At 52.9% G+C, this 16,850-nt stretch overlaps 1 non-coding gene across 1 annotated transcript; it reads left to right on the top strand.

Annotated features, from left to right (window-relative positions):
- The first annotated feature begins 8,218 nt into the window (after nucleotides 1–8,218).
- LOC136336835 (small nucleolar RNA U3) lies at nucleotides 8,219–8,426 on the top strand. The gene has a single exon (XR_010731615.1). It is a non-coding gene; the product is annotated as a small nucleolar RNA U3 (small nucleolar RNA).
- The last annotated feature ends 8,424 nt before the right edge of the window (nucleotides 8,427–16,850 follow it).

The raw sequence follows: 16,850 nt of genomic DNA, 5'->3' as shown, positions 1-16,850 counted from the left end.
TGCCCAGGTATCAAGGGTTAGGATGTGGAGCTATCTTTTTAAGAGGGGGGTGAGGTGTCACCATCCAACCCACTATACTTGCCAGAAATTAAAGATACCATAGAAGGGAATACAATAAAAGCCAATTCGTGCCATTAAATTTTAACCAGGTCCCATTACCTGCCAGGGACTCTGGGCCCCAGGCCCGCCTCTCCCGTTACCAGTGAGACCTGCCAGGGTTAGAGACCTGTTAGCACCCAACAAGGTGTTCTCCCTGCTGTGATCAGAGGGGCAGGGCGAAGGGAGGCAGCAGCTCACTCCAGGACTCAGGCATTTCAGTCTGTGTCTTCATAGCCCTTCAAGTCGCCTCCGGACCACAGCTGGCCGGTGCTGCGGGCGATGTGGGGGGAGTAGTGTCCCTCCTGCACAGTGGGCGTCAGGGGTGGTGGCTCTTCCCATGGCTTTCTATTATTTTGTATTATTATGAGTTGAGGTAAAAGTCACATGACATAAAATTAACTATTTTAAAGTGAACAATTCAGTGGTTCTATCTAGTTTCGGAATACTTTTCTCACCCCTAGAGGAAATCGTGGGCCCCTGAAGCTGTCGTTCCCCAGTCATTCCCCGTTCACACCCATCTTTCCATCTCTGCGACTCTTCCTATCCAGTTTCCTATGAGTGGCCTCAGGCAGCATCGTGGCCTCTTGTGACTGGCTCTTCACTTAGCGTAGGTCAGTTCTCAGGGTTCATCCAGGATGCAGCCTGTGCCAGAATCTCATTCCTTTGTACGGGTGAATAATAATACTCCCCTGTACAGCGAGGCCGCATTTCACTCACACACCCGGGCGGGCTCCGTGCCAGCTCCAGCTGCCCTAGCAGGCCACCTGCCCACCCCCTCGCCCGCCCAGCGAGTTCACAGGAACTGCTCAGAGCTCACACTATCTCTGTGTCTTCTCTTGAACCTCCTTATCTTCTGCACTTTATTGACTCTGGGCTTTCCTGCCAATCCACCTGGGCAGGAACAGCTCTTCTGGGGCAGTCAGTGCCAAAATACCTTGGGAATTGTATCCCTGCCTGGCTTTGGTGTGGCACATGTCTCTCAGAAGAAGTGACTGCAAAGCCCCTCCACCCTCTGGCCCCTCACGACGAGGCCCAAATGGGTAGGGAAGGAAAGTTTCACTTCTCTCATCATTTGAACCTTTTTCAACTAACACTGAACACCAGCCACATAGCAGGCACTGGGGAAGCAGCAGGGAGCAGTCTGACCGGACTCTGTGCCCCCTGGAGCCAACCTCCCGGTGAGGCAGGCACCAGACCCAGAAATTCGGGACTGACTACAAAGTGCTGCAGGCAGGAGAGATACAAATAGAGCCAGGAAAAGAAGGCAGAGGGGCTGCAGCTTCCAACAGGGAGAGCACGAAGGTCGTGGGTGGAAAGGATATTTGAGCAAAGCTTGAAGGAGATGACGGAGCCTCATGGACCTCTGAGGAAGGGTGTCCCAGGCAGAGGGAACAGACAGTGCGAAGGCCTGGGGCCCATTGCAGGACCCGTGAGGGCGGGTGTGGCTGGGCGCAGCTGGGAAAGGTGAGGAGATGAGCAGGGCGGCGATGAGAGAGGCCAGGGGTCCTGAGGCCACTGCAGGACCTGGACTTTGAGGGGCATGGGAAGCCCTGGGCGGACTTTGCGGAGAGGAGGCCGTGTCATGACCTGTATTTTAACAGAACCACCCGGATTGCTCTTTGGAGAATATTCTGAGTCAGGGTAAGAGTAGAGGCCAGACTCTAGTAAGGAGGCAGTTGCCAAAAGTCCAGCTCACCAATCTAACAAGGTCCTATGGCTTTGCACTGAGGGATCCAGCACACATATGCACATGTGTAAATATGCACACCTGCACACAGTGTGTGTGCCTTCATACATGTCCCCATGATGCACACATGCACATATGGGCCCTTGGGGCCAGACACACCCAGGCTTGACCCCTGACTCCACAACCAACTTTCTCTGTGATGAAGAGCAAGTGACTTTCCATGTCTGAGCCTTAGTTTCTTGTCCAGATAAGAAGTTCAGACACCTTCTTCCCAAGGTGCCGGTGGGCAAACATTCCCACCTAGCCCAGTGGAGCTGTGGTGAGTGGCTGGCCCCAGTGGTGCTCACACAATGTCCCTTTGCTCCCTGAGGTGAGTCGACTGCTTACCCTGGTTTCTGACTCCAGAGAGTAGCCGCTGGAAGGCACCTGCAGGCCCCTGGAGCCTCTGTGCAGGGTTGTCCCAGGCTGGGCAGGGGGCTGCCGAGACCATGGATGTCCTTCAGAGGTGCCCGGCCTCTGGAGAAGCAGCCCCATACACAGCCCACCACAAGGTCCGGCCACGGGGCCACTCGCACATCCTCGCTGGATGCTGCTGAGCTGTGAGGAGGCAATCACGGGGGTCACGTGGGAAACTCACTCTGAGTCTGTGCTTCCCTGCCCTGCGTTATTCCACAAACAGTCGTCACTGTTGTCATCTTTGTCTTCATCAGCCTCTCCCCCTCATCTTCATCATCTTCATCATCTTCATCCTCGCCATCTTCCTCCTCTTCATCACGCGCCATTGCTAAGCGCACCCTCTGCGTCAGGCCCTGTGCTGAAAGGATCAACCTCACCCATCTCACTGCATGCTCTCAGTAACCTTATGAGGTGGGCTCTGTGATTTCCCTCCTTTCCAGGTGAGGAGACCGAGGCACAGACAGGTATGGGTCTCGTCCAAGACCACAGATCTGGGAAACGGGCTGAGACTGATTCCCGCCCAACAGGCCTGCTCTGGGGCCCACCCCTGGTCCCCAGCAGAGAGGGAAACCTGGGTCTTGGCCTGGGCTGGGTGAGCAGGCTTCGCACACGGGCCCTGCTGGGGCGACCATGTCTCACCACCTCAGCACTGATGCCTCCCCCTGCCTCTCCCAAAGCGCTTCCTTCTCCCAGAGAGGGCAGTGGAGGTGGGGAAGAGGCCGAGACGTGCTCCAGTCCCGGGGCAGGATGCGAACCCAGGTCTGTTTCCCATAATATGGCCAAGGGGGGCGGGTTAGAGGGCGGCCTGTGAGGATGGGGACAGTGTGAGGATGGGGACAGTGTTATCATGCGCGGAGCCCACCCCCCTCCCCGCCCCCATCCTTACAATCCCCCAGTGGCTCTCTGCAGCCCCACTGGGTCCCCCGAGTGAGATGCCTCAGAGCACAGAAGAGAAAGAGATTCCCTTTTTCCTTCCTATCCTTTAGCTGAAGGCAAAGAAGAAAGTCTCTGTGGGCGCTTGTTGGTCTTTAACAGCTATTTAAACATGTGCTCATCTCCCCTTTTTGCAAAAGAAAGAAACCCCCAAACTTAAATTTTTTTATATTGATTTGAGAGAGAGAGAGAGAGGAAAATATCCAACCCTGTGGAAGTCCTGGGTTCAATTCCCGGTCAGGGCATACAGAAGAAGTGACCATCTGCTTCTCTCTCCTCCCCCTCCCCCTTCCCCTTTTCTCCTCCCCACTCTCTCCTCCTCCTTTCCCCTCCCCCCCCCCTTGGCAGCCATAGGTCGATTGATTCTAGCACATTGGCCTTGGGCACTGAGGATGGCTCCATGGAGCCTCTGCCTCGGGTGCTAAAAATAGCTCAGTTGCAAGCATGGCCCAGATGGGCAGAGCATTGGCCCCAGATGAGGGTTGCTGGGTGGATCCTGGGCAGGAGGCATGTAAGAGTCTGTCTCTGTATCTCTCCTATTCTCACTTTAAAAAAAGAAAGAAAGAAACATCAGTTTGTTGTTCTACTTATTTATTCATTCATTGGTTGATTCTTGTATGTAGCCTAACCAAGGATCAAACCTGCAACCTTGGTGTATCAGGACAACGCTCTAACCAACTGATCTAACTGGCCAGGGCCAGAAACCCCCAATGTTCAACAGGCAACCTATGGAGCCAGAACTGATTTGTTTGATTTTATTTCCATGGTACTTGTTTAAGTTACGTGCTACTTATATGACAAATTAGAGTTTCAACGGTGGTAATATTGTGAAATGTCCTTTTCGGTTAAAATGAGCTTTTCAACATATTGGGTTTAAAATGAACTCATTAACCACCATGAGATGTCACCTCACATCTGTTAGAAGGATTGTCATCAAAAAGACAACAAACAGCAAGTGCTAGTGAGGATGTGGAGAGAGAACAGAAGCTGGTTCACTGTGGATGGGAATGGGAATGGTGCAGCCATTAGGGAAAGCGGTATGGAGGGTCCTCAAAGAATTAAAAGTAGAGCAACCAGGTGATCCAGCAATTCTCCTTCTGGATATTTATCCGAAGAAACCCGAAACACTATTTCAAAAAGATATATGCACCTCTATGTTTATAGCAGCATTATTCACCATAGCCAAGATACAGAATCAACCTAAATGTCCTTCAACATGTGAATGGATAAAAAAAACACGCAGTGTATGCACACAGTGGAATATTATGCAGCCGTGAAAAGGAGAAAATCCCGCCGCCACTTGCAACAATGTGAATAAACATGGAGGGTGTTCCACCAAGTAAAATAAGCCACACAGAGAAAGACAAATACTGTATGATCTCACTTACATGTAGAATATAAAAAAATAACAACACAGAAAAAGAGATCATCTTGTGGTGACTAAGTGAAAAAAGGGAGCCCTGACTCCACCCAGGAGGAGAGGATGGGCCTGGGGCTTGGGACACCCAGAGGGACAGAGGGGGTGCCGCTGAAAGCAGAGGAGACCGGAGTCCTGCTTCTCCATGGAACAGCGGGTGGACGTGGCTGTGCAGGCAGGCTAAGGGAGGTGTCCCCATCCCCAGTGCCCACACCTGCAAAGGGCCCACAGAAGAGCCAGAAGTCATGGTGTGTCCCAGTCACAAGAATTCCAGAATCCAGCTCGAGGCCTGGAGGCTGCGTGTCCACCGAGGTCAGGGTGGCCTGGGTTATGCTGCAGTCACAGGTGGCTGAGCACAGCCAGGCTGAGCTCTTACCACGTGGCCAGCGCTGGGTGCAGGGCTCTGCCTGTCACAATCACTCATTTCCCCAGCTGAGGGAGGCACCATGCATCTCTGTGCAGGACGACAGAGGAGCAGAGCAGGAGGGTCCCACCAGCTCTGAAGGGTTTCAGCTCCCAGGTAAAACCTCACCTGCTCACATGCACTAGTCAAGCAAGGCCTTGGAGCACACCGTCTGTGAGAGGGTGCGGGCCCACCCAGGAGGGGAGGAGAACCAGACATCTGGGGGGGGGGGCTAACAGTGTCTCCCACACGCCATAGGATCCCAGTCCTGAGTAGTCACTGCCCAGAATAAGCACCAGCACTGGACAGACGCCAGCCCACAACAGCCAGGAAAAGGGGCCCAGGGACCTCAGAGTTGCAGAAGTGGCTATGCAAATGGGGGGAAATCAGGGCCTCTGCTGGGGCCTGCTTCCTGGAATGATGGCATCGATTGTCCGGGAAACTTTGTCCCGGGGGGCCCCTCGGGAGGGGAAGGAATGGAAAGACAAGACTCCCGAATCAAGAGCTGATGTGAGAGACTGCGTTTGGACCCTGAGAGTAACGACAGCAGGTCATCCTGCCGTCAGCAGGAGTGAGACAAAGTTGCCCCCGTGTGCACATTGGTGCTGATTACAGTCTCCACTCCGGCACATCCCGGCCGCTGCCTGGCCTGCACCGGGCATGTGGTATACATCAGCTCCTTTCCTCTTCCCGCCCTGTGAGGAGGCCCCACTGCTCACCCATTTCACAGAGGAGGAAGCTGAGGCCCAGAGAGGCTGGCATAAGAATACACCAAGCACATTACCTACCAGGTCTCTCACTCCAGCCATGCCCAATCGAGTGGGTGCTTTATCACCCCCATTGTACAGATGGACAAACTGAGGACCGGAGAGGGAAAGCAACCAACCTGAGGCCCCAGGGCTGCTCCAGGGGCTAGAACCCAGTCCCTCTGACCTAGCCCCTAACCATGTGTCCTCACAGGCAAAACCAGAGTGCCCAGTGCTGCCGTCCATACAGCCTGGTCCACGGAGTGGGTCTATAACACAGTCCTTGGCTCAGCCTCAGGTCAGGGCTGGCCTCATGATGGGCAGGGCCTTGCCCACTTCTTTGAAGGAAACCTCCAGGCAGCCCATTCCTAGAAGGAAGGGCCACACCCAGTATTTACCTGCCGGGCACCGGTGCCAGTGGCCACGTGGATCCTGCCCCGTGTCTGCTTCCTTGGGAGGGAGGGAGTGGCCAGGCAGCCTCAGGCAGGCACCCAGGAGGTACCCTACCCCCCACCCCCATGCCAGGCAGGGCTCCTCCTCTTCTCTGCACTCAGCTTCTCATCTGATTCATGGACACACTAATTCTTCCTGGAACTGTGCACACTGAGTCGCGTGGGGTTTGCGGGGCTGTTTCAAGGAGCCCGGTTGTTATCCTAAGGGCCGTGAGGAGCCCTGGTGGGGAATGAAATATTATAGATGGAAGTAATTTTAAAATACATATTGATAACTCCAAAAAAAGGCCAATCCCAGGGGCCACCACTGAAGGGGGAACTGAAGGCTGACTGGACGTGACGACCTAAGCTGGTGCCAGGAAACATGGCCTTGAGCCTGAACCTGGGAAGCCTCAGAGAACTAGCATGAAGACAGGACCCTGGAGGATCATTCCCTCCGTGAAAAGGGGCTTCACTCTGCCCACCAACCCGGGGCACAGCTCTGGACCAGGGAGGGTGAAAAACTCTCTAGTGAAAAACTTGAACGTGTGAGCCTGGGAGGGTAGGGCCGGGTGGGGTCTGCAGCCTGGACTGACCCCACCCTGGGTGACTGCAAGCTCCGGTAGGGGCATCAGTATGCACTTCATCTCCAGCTGGTGAACCCCTTGACGCATCAGCCAGAGCAAACTCACTGGGCCCTCGTGGAACCTCTCTGTACCGAGGCAATGGGACGTCCACACAGGCGCACACACTGAGCTCCTAATCAACCTTGCGACCCAGTCAAGAAATCCCACCTTTTGGGAGGACCCACCCAAGAAATCTCACCTTTTGGGAGGACCCACAGCTGGGTGGCCTCTCCCAGAGGTTCCGCAGCCCTGCCATCTGCCATGGAAGGCAGCCTGAAATCACCAGGCCCCCTCCCCGTCTTACACTCCCCAACCCTGGGAAACCCGCCCTCCTCAAGTTCCTCCTGTGAGAGTGCGGGTTCAGGGTTCATTACGAGGACTTCCTGGAGGGGCTGGGTTTTTCACTGGGGTCCACGAGAGGAGGAGCGGAGGAGCGGAGAACCCGTGTGCGGCGGCGAGCCAATGGGAACGCCGGAGCCTCCGCAAGTTCTTCAAGCACTATGGGGAAGACACTGGCCTTCTGCAGGGGTTGGAGTGCAGGTTGAGGGACCTTGTGTACCCTTGAGGGACAGGTGGATTCATGAGACAAATCTTCATGAGCTGAGTGTTAAGACACCTGTGCTGACTGAGGGACACAGGTGATCAACAAGGTCCCTGCCCTCACAGTCTGGGGAGGAGCTGACAGGCTCACGATTACCTTAGCACGTGGCACTGGAGCTGCACTGGGGTGCCTTCAGACTGTTACAGCAGCTTAGAGAAGGGTCCCCAACCTAGTAAGGGAGACACAGCTGGAGAAGGGACAGCGACAGTTTACCTAGAGACGGAGACTATGGCAGGCCCGATTCAAATCCTGACTTAACATAGTGGCGCTGAGTTTCCCGTGCCTCAGTTTCCACCTCTGTCTAGTGGGGTAGTAACCCTTCTCCTGAGTCCGGGGAAGACTTCAGAAGAAACCACACTTGGCAGGGCAACAGCGCTGGGAAGACCGGCCACAGGAGGCTGGCCGGGCTTATCACTAATGAATGAAGGGCTGGACCAATTCATGAGTCACCCAGATGAGCCATTGTGATCAATCTAATGCAATGAATGGACAAATGAGAAATGAATCAATGAATGAAACACTCAGTATCTGCCTCCCAGCGCCACAGAGACAGGGCCTGGTCCTAGGGAGGGGAGGAGAGGCAGGCCTCAGACAGGGGTTTGGCAATGGCACACCCCCCCCACCCCGTGTATAGAACACACCTGTGACACCCCACTTAATCACTCCCAGATGATAACATGCTAGGGAGCCTAGCAGGATTCCCCTTAGTCACGTTTCCTGCTTCTAGGCCTGCAACTCGCACAATCTCCCCGCCCCACTTCCCTGGCCTGGCAGACAATGGATCAGGGCTTTTCCGGGGGAAGTAAGAATCACAGACTCAAGACTCCGCTTTCAGGCGTCATTTCTACAGCCTGTTACTAGAGAGGTTTCTCTGAGTGTGTAGAGCACGTGAGCCCATGGGGAGGAGACAGAGCGTTCTCTCCCAAGCATGAAGCTGGCTTTTGGTGTTGCTTTTGCAACTGCTCTTAGCCATTGATGGTGTTCTTTTCTTTGGAAGAGTAAGGGGGCAGGACGCAGTCTGAGTGGTTTCTTAAAAAGAAAGACTCATCAAGGAGTGTCCAGGCAAGTCCGGGACTGTGGCAGGGCCAGGAGGGGCACCTGGCACCTCCCTGGACAAAGCTGCGGGATTTGGAAACCCCTGGGATGGGGCCGAGGTGTGCCCCTGCCCTGGGCTGAGCTTTCGGGTACAGAGATGTCATTCACCATCCATTCCCCCCCCTAACAATAAGTCATAATAATGGCAGTGAGCATTTAGGGGGGCAGGCGCTGTGCCAAGGGCTCCTGGCTTTGGCCTCGTTTGGTCCTCATTCTAGCTACCTGATGGAAGGGAGACATCTACCTGATGGAACTTGAGGACGTTTCCTCCGTTCCACCTGCTCTGGACCCGCAGAGATGACAATCTCACGTGTTGTGCTATCTGATAGTCTCAGTACCCCCATTTTGCAGGAAACCGGGGCTCAGAAGAGCTGAGCAGCCTGGAGAGGAGGGTGTGAGAGGGGAGTGCTGCCTCTGGGCCTGGAAGACCCTTGGGGAGTGCTGGGGAACAGAGGGGTGGAAGTGGGGGGACGGTGGCGAGCACTCTGGGCTGCAGGCTGCCTGGCCACACCCACAGGGGAGTCGGATACAGCAGACCTAGCGGCTTAGGTAGCGGCTTTCTCACTCCCCCGCTAGGACTCCTCTGGAGTGGGGTGCTTGCGCCTCCACCTAGCTGTCCAGCCCCAGTGGGCACCATCACAGAAGCAGTTCTCAGAGCCTCCCTGAGGTGTTAATTTGCATATGAAAAGGGGCCCCAGGGAGAGGTCAGAAGCCAACTCAGAGAAAGTGGGGGATGGTCGTGCTTCAGGCAGACTTGAGTATGGTTTTCTTCCATGAGGGTGCCTTTCTAGAATGCTCCAACTGTGGGGCCAGAGGCACCATGTAATCGGCTTGTAGGCTAACCAGCCCCAGATGGTTCTGGGAATTGGAGACCAGCCAAATTTGGCTTTCTCTGCAAGGGAGCTGGGAGGGAAGGAGGCACCCCACACCCCTAGCAGTTTCTCCCTCTGCCTCAAACTGTGGTCACCTGGGTGCCCTTCACTCTCCAGACTGTGAATTCAAGGCTGGTTCCAGTAACACAGCTCCCACCCTGACCCTGTGGATGGGCGTCTCCTGCCTGTCTACGGGGCGCTGTGCTTGATTAAGCGCTGCACACCGAGTCTCCTGGAGGTCTCACCGTAAGGTGTGAGCAGAGGCTGCTCTTCCCCCATCTCTCCGGAGCCAAGAACAGATAGGTTTACTAACTTATCCAGAGTCACACAGCTCCACGAAGGGGAGGCAGGATCAGAACACAGACCTTATTCTTTTAGCCGCTCACACCTTGGCTGCCTCAAGAAATGTTTGCTGAGATTACAGACTTGGTTAAGTTCATTATAGTCTGTCCATACCATGGGCCATCCCCTGGCTGTTACCATGGTGATGTGGACCATTGCTTGCTCTGGGGAACTGCCTATGCTGGATTGTTAAAGGGAAAAGCAAGTTGCAGGAGTGTGAAAACTACAACCCCATTTGTGTTCATTTAGAAAGTGTTTGCCTAGAAAAATGACTGGAAGAGTGCTGTCAACACTCACTCTCCTGCTAGGGGACCTGCAGAGATGACAATCTCATGTGTTGTGCTATCTGGTAGTCTCAGTATCCCCTCCTCAGACACTGAAGGAGGGAGAACAGGGTCCCATGGGGAAAGATGGGGCCCAGCCCATCAGGCGTGGTGCCACCAAGCTGTCCTGCCTCAGATGTGACAGAGGCTGCCATGTCCTGGGAAAGGAGGTGTCTGCATTGAAGAGAGAGAATGGTTGTGCCCAAGTGGGGAGGCCCGGGGCCCTGTGGGGTGGGTGGGGAGGCACAGTGAGTGCCAGGCTGATTTTTCTGCCTGGAACGCCTCCCCTTCTCCCCTCATTGTCAAGCCTGTCAGTCCTGAAGACCATTTCAGACACCCCTTCTTCCAGGAAGCCTCTCTGGATGTTCCCACCAGGTACAGGCCTTCCTAGACCCTTCACTGGATTCCTGTGTGGGACTTGGTCTTTCTAACCTCCTCCCCTTGACTGTGACTTCTCTGAGGACCACAGCCACAGCCACAGTGGTTCATTTCTATAATCCCCGCACCTCCCACTAGGTGTGCTGCTGAGGCGAGTGAGTTTAACACCCCCTGGGCGGGCTCCTGGTCACCTTCCATTGCACTTCTCTCATCAGGCCCTTCTTATGCATTATCCCATTTAGCCCTGATCCCAACCTGTGGGAATCACCATTTGTTTCCATTTTACAGACGCAGAACCTGAGCCTCAAGGAAGCTAAGGAGCATGCCCTCGGTCACACAGCGAGCAAGTAGCAGGGCCAGGATCCAGACCAGGGTCAGGCTGTGCTCCAGGGTGTCCAAGAGTGTGCTAACCTTGCTCTACCATGCTTCATAAAATGTGAAAATCTGGTTTCTCTTTCAGTAGCTGCTGTGAAGAGGCCTGAAGCATTTCAACCTAATGTCAGATGTAAGCTCAGGGACTGCAGGAACTAGAGCCTGCGTGGCGCTGTTTCTCCTCCTTACCAGCCCTGAGAGGTGGGTACATGTATCTCCATTTTAGAGATGGGGAGACTGAGGCCCAGGAAATCCAAGCCTCCAATGCCATCTGGCTGATTCAGCTAAGCCTCAGCTTGCCCCCAAACTCCTGGTTTCTGATTCCAGCTCAACACATGGAGACCTTGATCCCTGTCTGAATGTGCTGTAGACGTTCGATAAAGCAGCTTCCTGCTCAAAGCTCAGGCTTTTGGGAAAGGAACTGGGGTAACTAAGAAGGGACAGACAGGGGCCAGGTAGCAGAAGGCGCACTTCCTGCAGGTGGAAAGTCTATCTACCACTTCTGGGAACCGGGATGGCTCAATGAGAGCATGGTGCACTTTGACCCCAGTGGAGCACCCAGCTGTCACTGTTAATGGCCCCCACTTCCTTCCGGGGGGACATACTGGCCCAGCTTGGAGTCTCCATGTCTGACATCCAGGAGTGCCTATCCAGTCACCTGTCTAGTCACCAGACAGGATGCCTAGCCGGGCCTTTAACCAGCTGTTCAGAACAGGCTGGGGTGGGCAGCCCAGGCTGGGTCGTTGAGCTGAGTCCGCAGTGATGAGGCAACGTGAGTCCTGCTTCCTGTTACTGTGCCTATGCAAATGGGGGGAAATCAGGGCCTCTGTTGGGACAGGCTTCCTGGAATGATGGCATTGATTGTCCAGAGAAACCTGGCCCCAGCGGGGCCCCCACGGGAGGGGGAGGGTGTAATGGCTACATCCCCTTCTCCCCTGGTGCAGCTCTTCATGGGGGAGCCTGCCGGCGGGGCCCCTACCGTGCTGGGAGAGCTGTCTTCAGCCAGGCCCCTGCTGGATCAGTCACCTGTCCGGCCCACCTGGACTGGCCTCCCCGGCAGAGCTGAGAGGCAGTTTCTACATCTCATCACTGTATTCCCAGCTCACAGGATGGGGAACAGGAAACAGAGACGGCCTCGCTGGGTTTCTGTCCCTGTCCCAGAGATCACCGTGCCCAATCCCCTCTATTTGCAAATGAGGAAACTGAGGACATCAGTCAGACAGGGCCAGGGACTTGCCCAAGTCCCGCCTCTCCCACTCACTCCGACACGCCCTGGCAACAGTAGAAAACTTCTGCTTGCTACCAGAAGCCTACTGGACCTCCAAATCCCTCTTCTGGTCCCCGCTGTCTCTCCAGCCTTGAGTACCAGCCCGAGCCTGACTGACTAGGATCCTCGCCACATCTGACTGGGCTCCCCCGCATCCCCATCCTGGTCAGGCTGTCCAAAGGGTCTTTCTCAAGCTCACATCTGACCGTGTTACTCCACTGTCCCGGTATCAAGTCCTTGCTCAAAGCAGGGCCCCACGGATGACTGTCATCAGGCCCCTCCCACCCCATGTAGCCTCCTCTCTTGGCCCCTCGGCCTCACGGGCTCACGCATGCTTGTCCTGGGCGACGCCAGAACGCCTCCCAGTTTCCTCTTATATCTCTGTGGCTTTGCTCAGGCTTGTTGTCTCTACAAAGGTAGTTTCCTCTCCTATTCATCCTTTAAGACAACATTGCTACCTCCAGGAAGCCTTCCCAGATGCCCCTAGTAGGATCAGAGGCTTCCTCTGGGCTCCCTTGCCCCTTGCATGTCCCTCCATAATGGCATGTACCACCCTGGGCTGTCATTGCTCCTTTCGAACCAGTCTCCTCCCTTGCGCTGGGGGGCTCTATGAGGAGCTGGCACAGAGAAGGCAGGGTGGATGGGGACATACAGGTGGACATAGGCGTATTTAGGACATTCAGCCTATAGAGTTGATGATAAATCGGGCATGAGTTGAGATGGAGAGAGATGTCAAGGAGTGACAGCTGTGACCACTCTGCCTTTCCCATGATCGGGAATGCTGGGGGACAGGAAGACACAGATGCTTCGGTCATCTTTGAGCCTTTCACCCTCTGAACCCCTTTCCCACGTTTAGGAATCTCACCCCCTGACGCCATGAACCTTGAGGCAAGGTAGAGCAGTCTCCCACTGGAAGAGCCCAAATAAGTCACACCTACTTTCCCATCCTCTCTTGCTCCTAGGGTATGGCTGGCCATGTGACCTGGGCTCGGCGGGTCAGAGGCACCCAATCCGGAGTTTGCATTAGAAGCTGGTCCTACCAGCGTTGTGGAGGTAGCCTCAGCAATGTCGAGTTCCTGAGGCGTCTGCTAAGACACGTGAGCATCACCAGGCTGGCTCTATGGTAGGGTGGTAAGGTATGAAAGAATTGAAAAATTAACATTGATATTTTAGGAGAAAATCAGGTCAGGTTTCTTGTTCTCTCCTTTCTGTAGGGAGTGAGGGGAGAGGAATGTGGGAATTTCCTGGCTTGCAGAGACATACTGTGTAGAAAACCCCCTTTTACTAGGAAGCTTAAAGGGCATTTTATAATTTGGGCTAAGCATACAGAGAGATTTTGTAAATATAAGTTTTACACTTGTGTGTAATTTGCACCAACTCAGGATGGACGACAGCATTGTATTATAAATAAAGACTTTTGTAGAAAGGAGACTTGGATCCCTCTCCCTACCCCCCCTCCACCAGCCAGGTTGGGGGGGGGGCGGAAAGACTAAACGAAGCCCTTTTTTCTCTTTCTTTCTTTCTTTTTTTTCTTTTTTTTTTTTTTTTTTTAGAGAGAGAGAGGGATAGACAGGGACAGACAGACAGGAACAGAGAGAGATGAGAAGCATCAATCATTAGTTTTTCATTGCGCATTGCAACACCTTAGTTGTTCATTGATTGCTTTCTCATATGTGCCTTGACTGTGGGCCTTCAGCAGACCAAGTAACCCCTTGCTGGAGCCAGCGACCTTGGGTTCAAGCTGGTGAGCTTTTTGCTCAAACCAGATGAGCCTGCGCTCAATCTGGTGACCTCGGGGTCTCGAACCTGGGTCCTCTGCATCCCAGTCCAATGCTCTATCCACTACGCCACCGCCTGGTCAGGCTCTTCCTTCCTTCCTTCCTTCCTTCCTTCCTTCCTTCCTTCCTTCCTTCCTTCCTTCCTTCCTTCCTTCCTTCCTTCCTTCCTTCCTTTCTTTCTTTCTTTCTTTCTTTCTTTCTTTCTTTCTTTCTTTCTTTCTGGGCCATTCACAGGCGCTTGTCCTCTGGCGCCATGTAGGCTCCCTGTCCCATTCTGGAAAACATGTAATTAATGTAGATACCTTTAGAGCAGGGGTAGTCAACCTTTTTATTCCGACCACCCACTTTTGTATCTCTGTTAGTAGTAAAATTTTCTAACTTCCCACCGGTTCCACAGTAATGGTGATTTATAGGGAAGTAACTTTACTTTATAAAATTTATAAAGCAGAGTTACAGCAAGTTAAAGCATATAATAATAATTACTTACCAAGTACTTTATGTCGGATTTTTGCTAAGTTTGGCAGAATAAATCTTTATAAAACAACTTACTATAGCCTGACCAGGTGGTGGCGCAGTGGATAGAGCATCAAACTGGGATGCAGAAGGACCCAGGTTTGAGACCCCGAGGTCACCAGCTTGAGCTCAGGCTCATCTGGTTTGAGCAAAAAACTCACCAGCTTGGACCCAAGGTTGCTGGCTCGAGCAAGGGGTTACTCAGTTTGCTGAAGGCCCGCGGTCAAGGCACATATGAAAAAGCAATCAATGAACAACTAAGGTGTCACAAGGCACAACAAAAAACTAATAATTGATGCTTCTCATCTCTCTGTTCCTGTCTGTCTGTCCCTGTCTATCCCTCTCTGTCTCTGTAAAAAAATAAATAAATAAATAAATAAATATTAAAAAAAAAACTTACTATAGTTAAATCTATCTTTTTATTTATACTTTGGTTGCTCCCCTACCGCTCACCATGAAAGCTGGAATGCCCACTAGTGGGCGGTAGGGACCAGGTTGACTACCACTGGTATAGACAAAGGGATGGCAGATGAACACTAGAAAATTTGGGAATGTCTTTTAATATGTAGAACAACATTTTTCGCTATTATGTTACATTGTAAGTTTTGACATACAGTATAGGAATGTATTTTTATAAATCCGATAGATGAATGTTATAAGCTTGCTAATGAATTGTGTCATCTCCCCCTCCTCCTCCTTTTCCTGCCAACCTGTGTGTGATCAAAGATATATAACCTGCCTCAGGGCTATATACTGGACTGCATGATTTGGGTCAGTTATGCCCCGTGTTAGTCATATACAGCCAGCATATTAATAAATCTCCTCCTTTTAATAAAATTCCTTAAAATTTTATTTGGATTTGGTGTCTCTATGTAAACCCGGCGGAACAGTACTTTACAACAGAACTTGACTTGGGGGGTCCTGCCCCCCCACCTTCTTAGTAGTGCAGTGAGTACCAAGTATCTGTTCAATAGATTCTTATTCTGTTTAAATTGTCCACTGTTGACCTTTTGTGGGTTTTTTTTGTTTATTGTGTTTTTTTTTTAATTCTTTCTTTAAATCTTTTTTTTTATTTTGTTTATTTATTTTTAGAGAGAGGAGAGAGAGGAGAGAGAGGAGAGAGAGACAGAGAGAAGGGGGGAGGAGCTGGAAGCATCAACTCCCATATGTGCCTTGACCAGGCAAGCCCAGGGTTTCGAACCAGCGACCTCAGCATTTCCAGGTCAACACTTTATTCACTGCGCCACCACAGGGTTGACCTTTTGTCATTTAGAATCCTGAAGGCTTCTCTGGGGGACATCCTTGTAAGCAATCTTAAAGGAGGAGTCGATATTAACAGGAAAGACAGGAAGTTTATTCAGGAAGCAGGGAACAGCTGATCGGGGTCAAAATTAGGCTTCAGGGACCGTACAGAGAATGTTGGAGAGAACCACACATCTGGGTTTGGAGTGTGGGGTTTATGTTGGAGATGAGGTCAGAGACCCAGGCAGGGATCAGATCTAAGACAGCTCCAAATGCCAAGTCAAGAGCAAGCTTGGACACTATCTTGCAGGAAGTGGGGACCAAATGACGTGCTTTAACTCGAGGTGTGACTTGATCAGATCTGTATAGAAAACGCACTCTGCTGCTAGGGGAAAGCTAGACCAGATGGGGGAAGACTGGAAGAGCAGGAGACCAGGCAAAAGACCACGGCAACAGTCCCAGCAGGCAGTCCTGGAAGCCACAGAGAAGACTGAGGCCATGGCGATAGGCAAGGGCAGAGATGGGGGTCAGTGTGGCTGGAAATGGGGAGCCATAGAAGGTTTGGGTGACCTGACATGACCATAGGAAAGTGAAGATTGAACTCCTTGGCTACCTGAACACAGGTTCCAAATATTATCTGGTCCTCAAACAGCCCTTATAGCTTCTCAAGCTTTCTTTATCAGGGTTGAGGGGCTGGGTGACCCCTAGCCAAGCTGGTACAGACCTCCGGACATGATTAAGAATGGAAAACAACCCTGGCCGGTTGGCTCAGTGGTAGAGCGTCGGCCTGGCGTGCAGAGGTCCCGGGTTCGATTCCCGGCCAGGGCACACAGGAGAAGCGCCCATCTGCTTCTCCACCCCTCCCCTTCTCCTTCCTCTCTGTCTCTCTCTTCCCCTCCCGCAGCGAGGCTCCATTGGAGCAAGGATGACCTGGGCGCTGGGGATGGCTCCTTGGCCTCTGCCACAGGCACTGGAGTGGCTCTGGTTGCAAAAGAGCGACGCCCCGGAGGGGCAGAGCATCGCCCCCTGGTGGGCAGAGCGTTGCCCCCTGGTGGGCGTGCCGGGTGGATCCCGGTGGGGCACACACGGGAGTCTGTCTGACTGTCTCTCCCCGTTTCCAGCTTCAGAAAAATACAAAAAAAAAAAAAAAAAAGAATGGAAAACATGCCTGACCGGTGGTGGCACAGTGGATAGAGAGTTGACTTGGGACTCTGAGGTCCCAGGTTTGAAACCCAAGGTCACTGGCTTCAGCACAGGCTTATCCAGCTT

Source organism: Saccopteryx bilineata, chromosome 4, assembly GCF_036850765.1.
Source record: "Saccopteryx bilineata isolate mSacBil1 chromosome 4, mSacBil1_pri_phased_curated, whole genome shotgun sequence".
In the NCBI taxonomy this organism is placed as follows: Eukaryota; Metazoa; Chordata; class Mammalia; order Chiroptera; family Emballonuridae; genus Saccopteryx; species Saccopteryx bilineata.
Note: the sequence above shows the minus strand (reverse complement) of the source record. Positions and strands in the feature narration are given on the sequence as shown.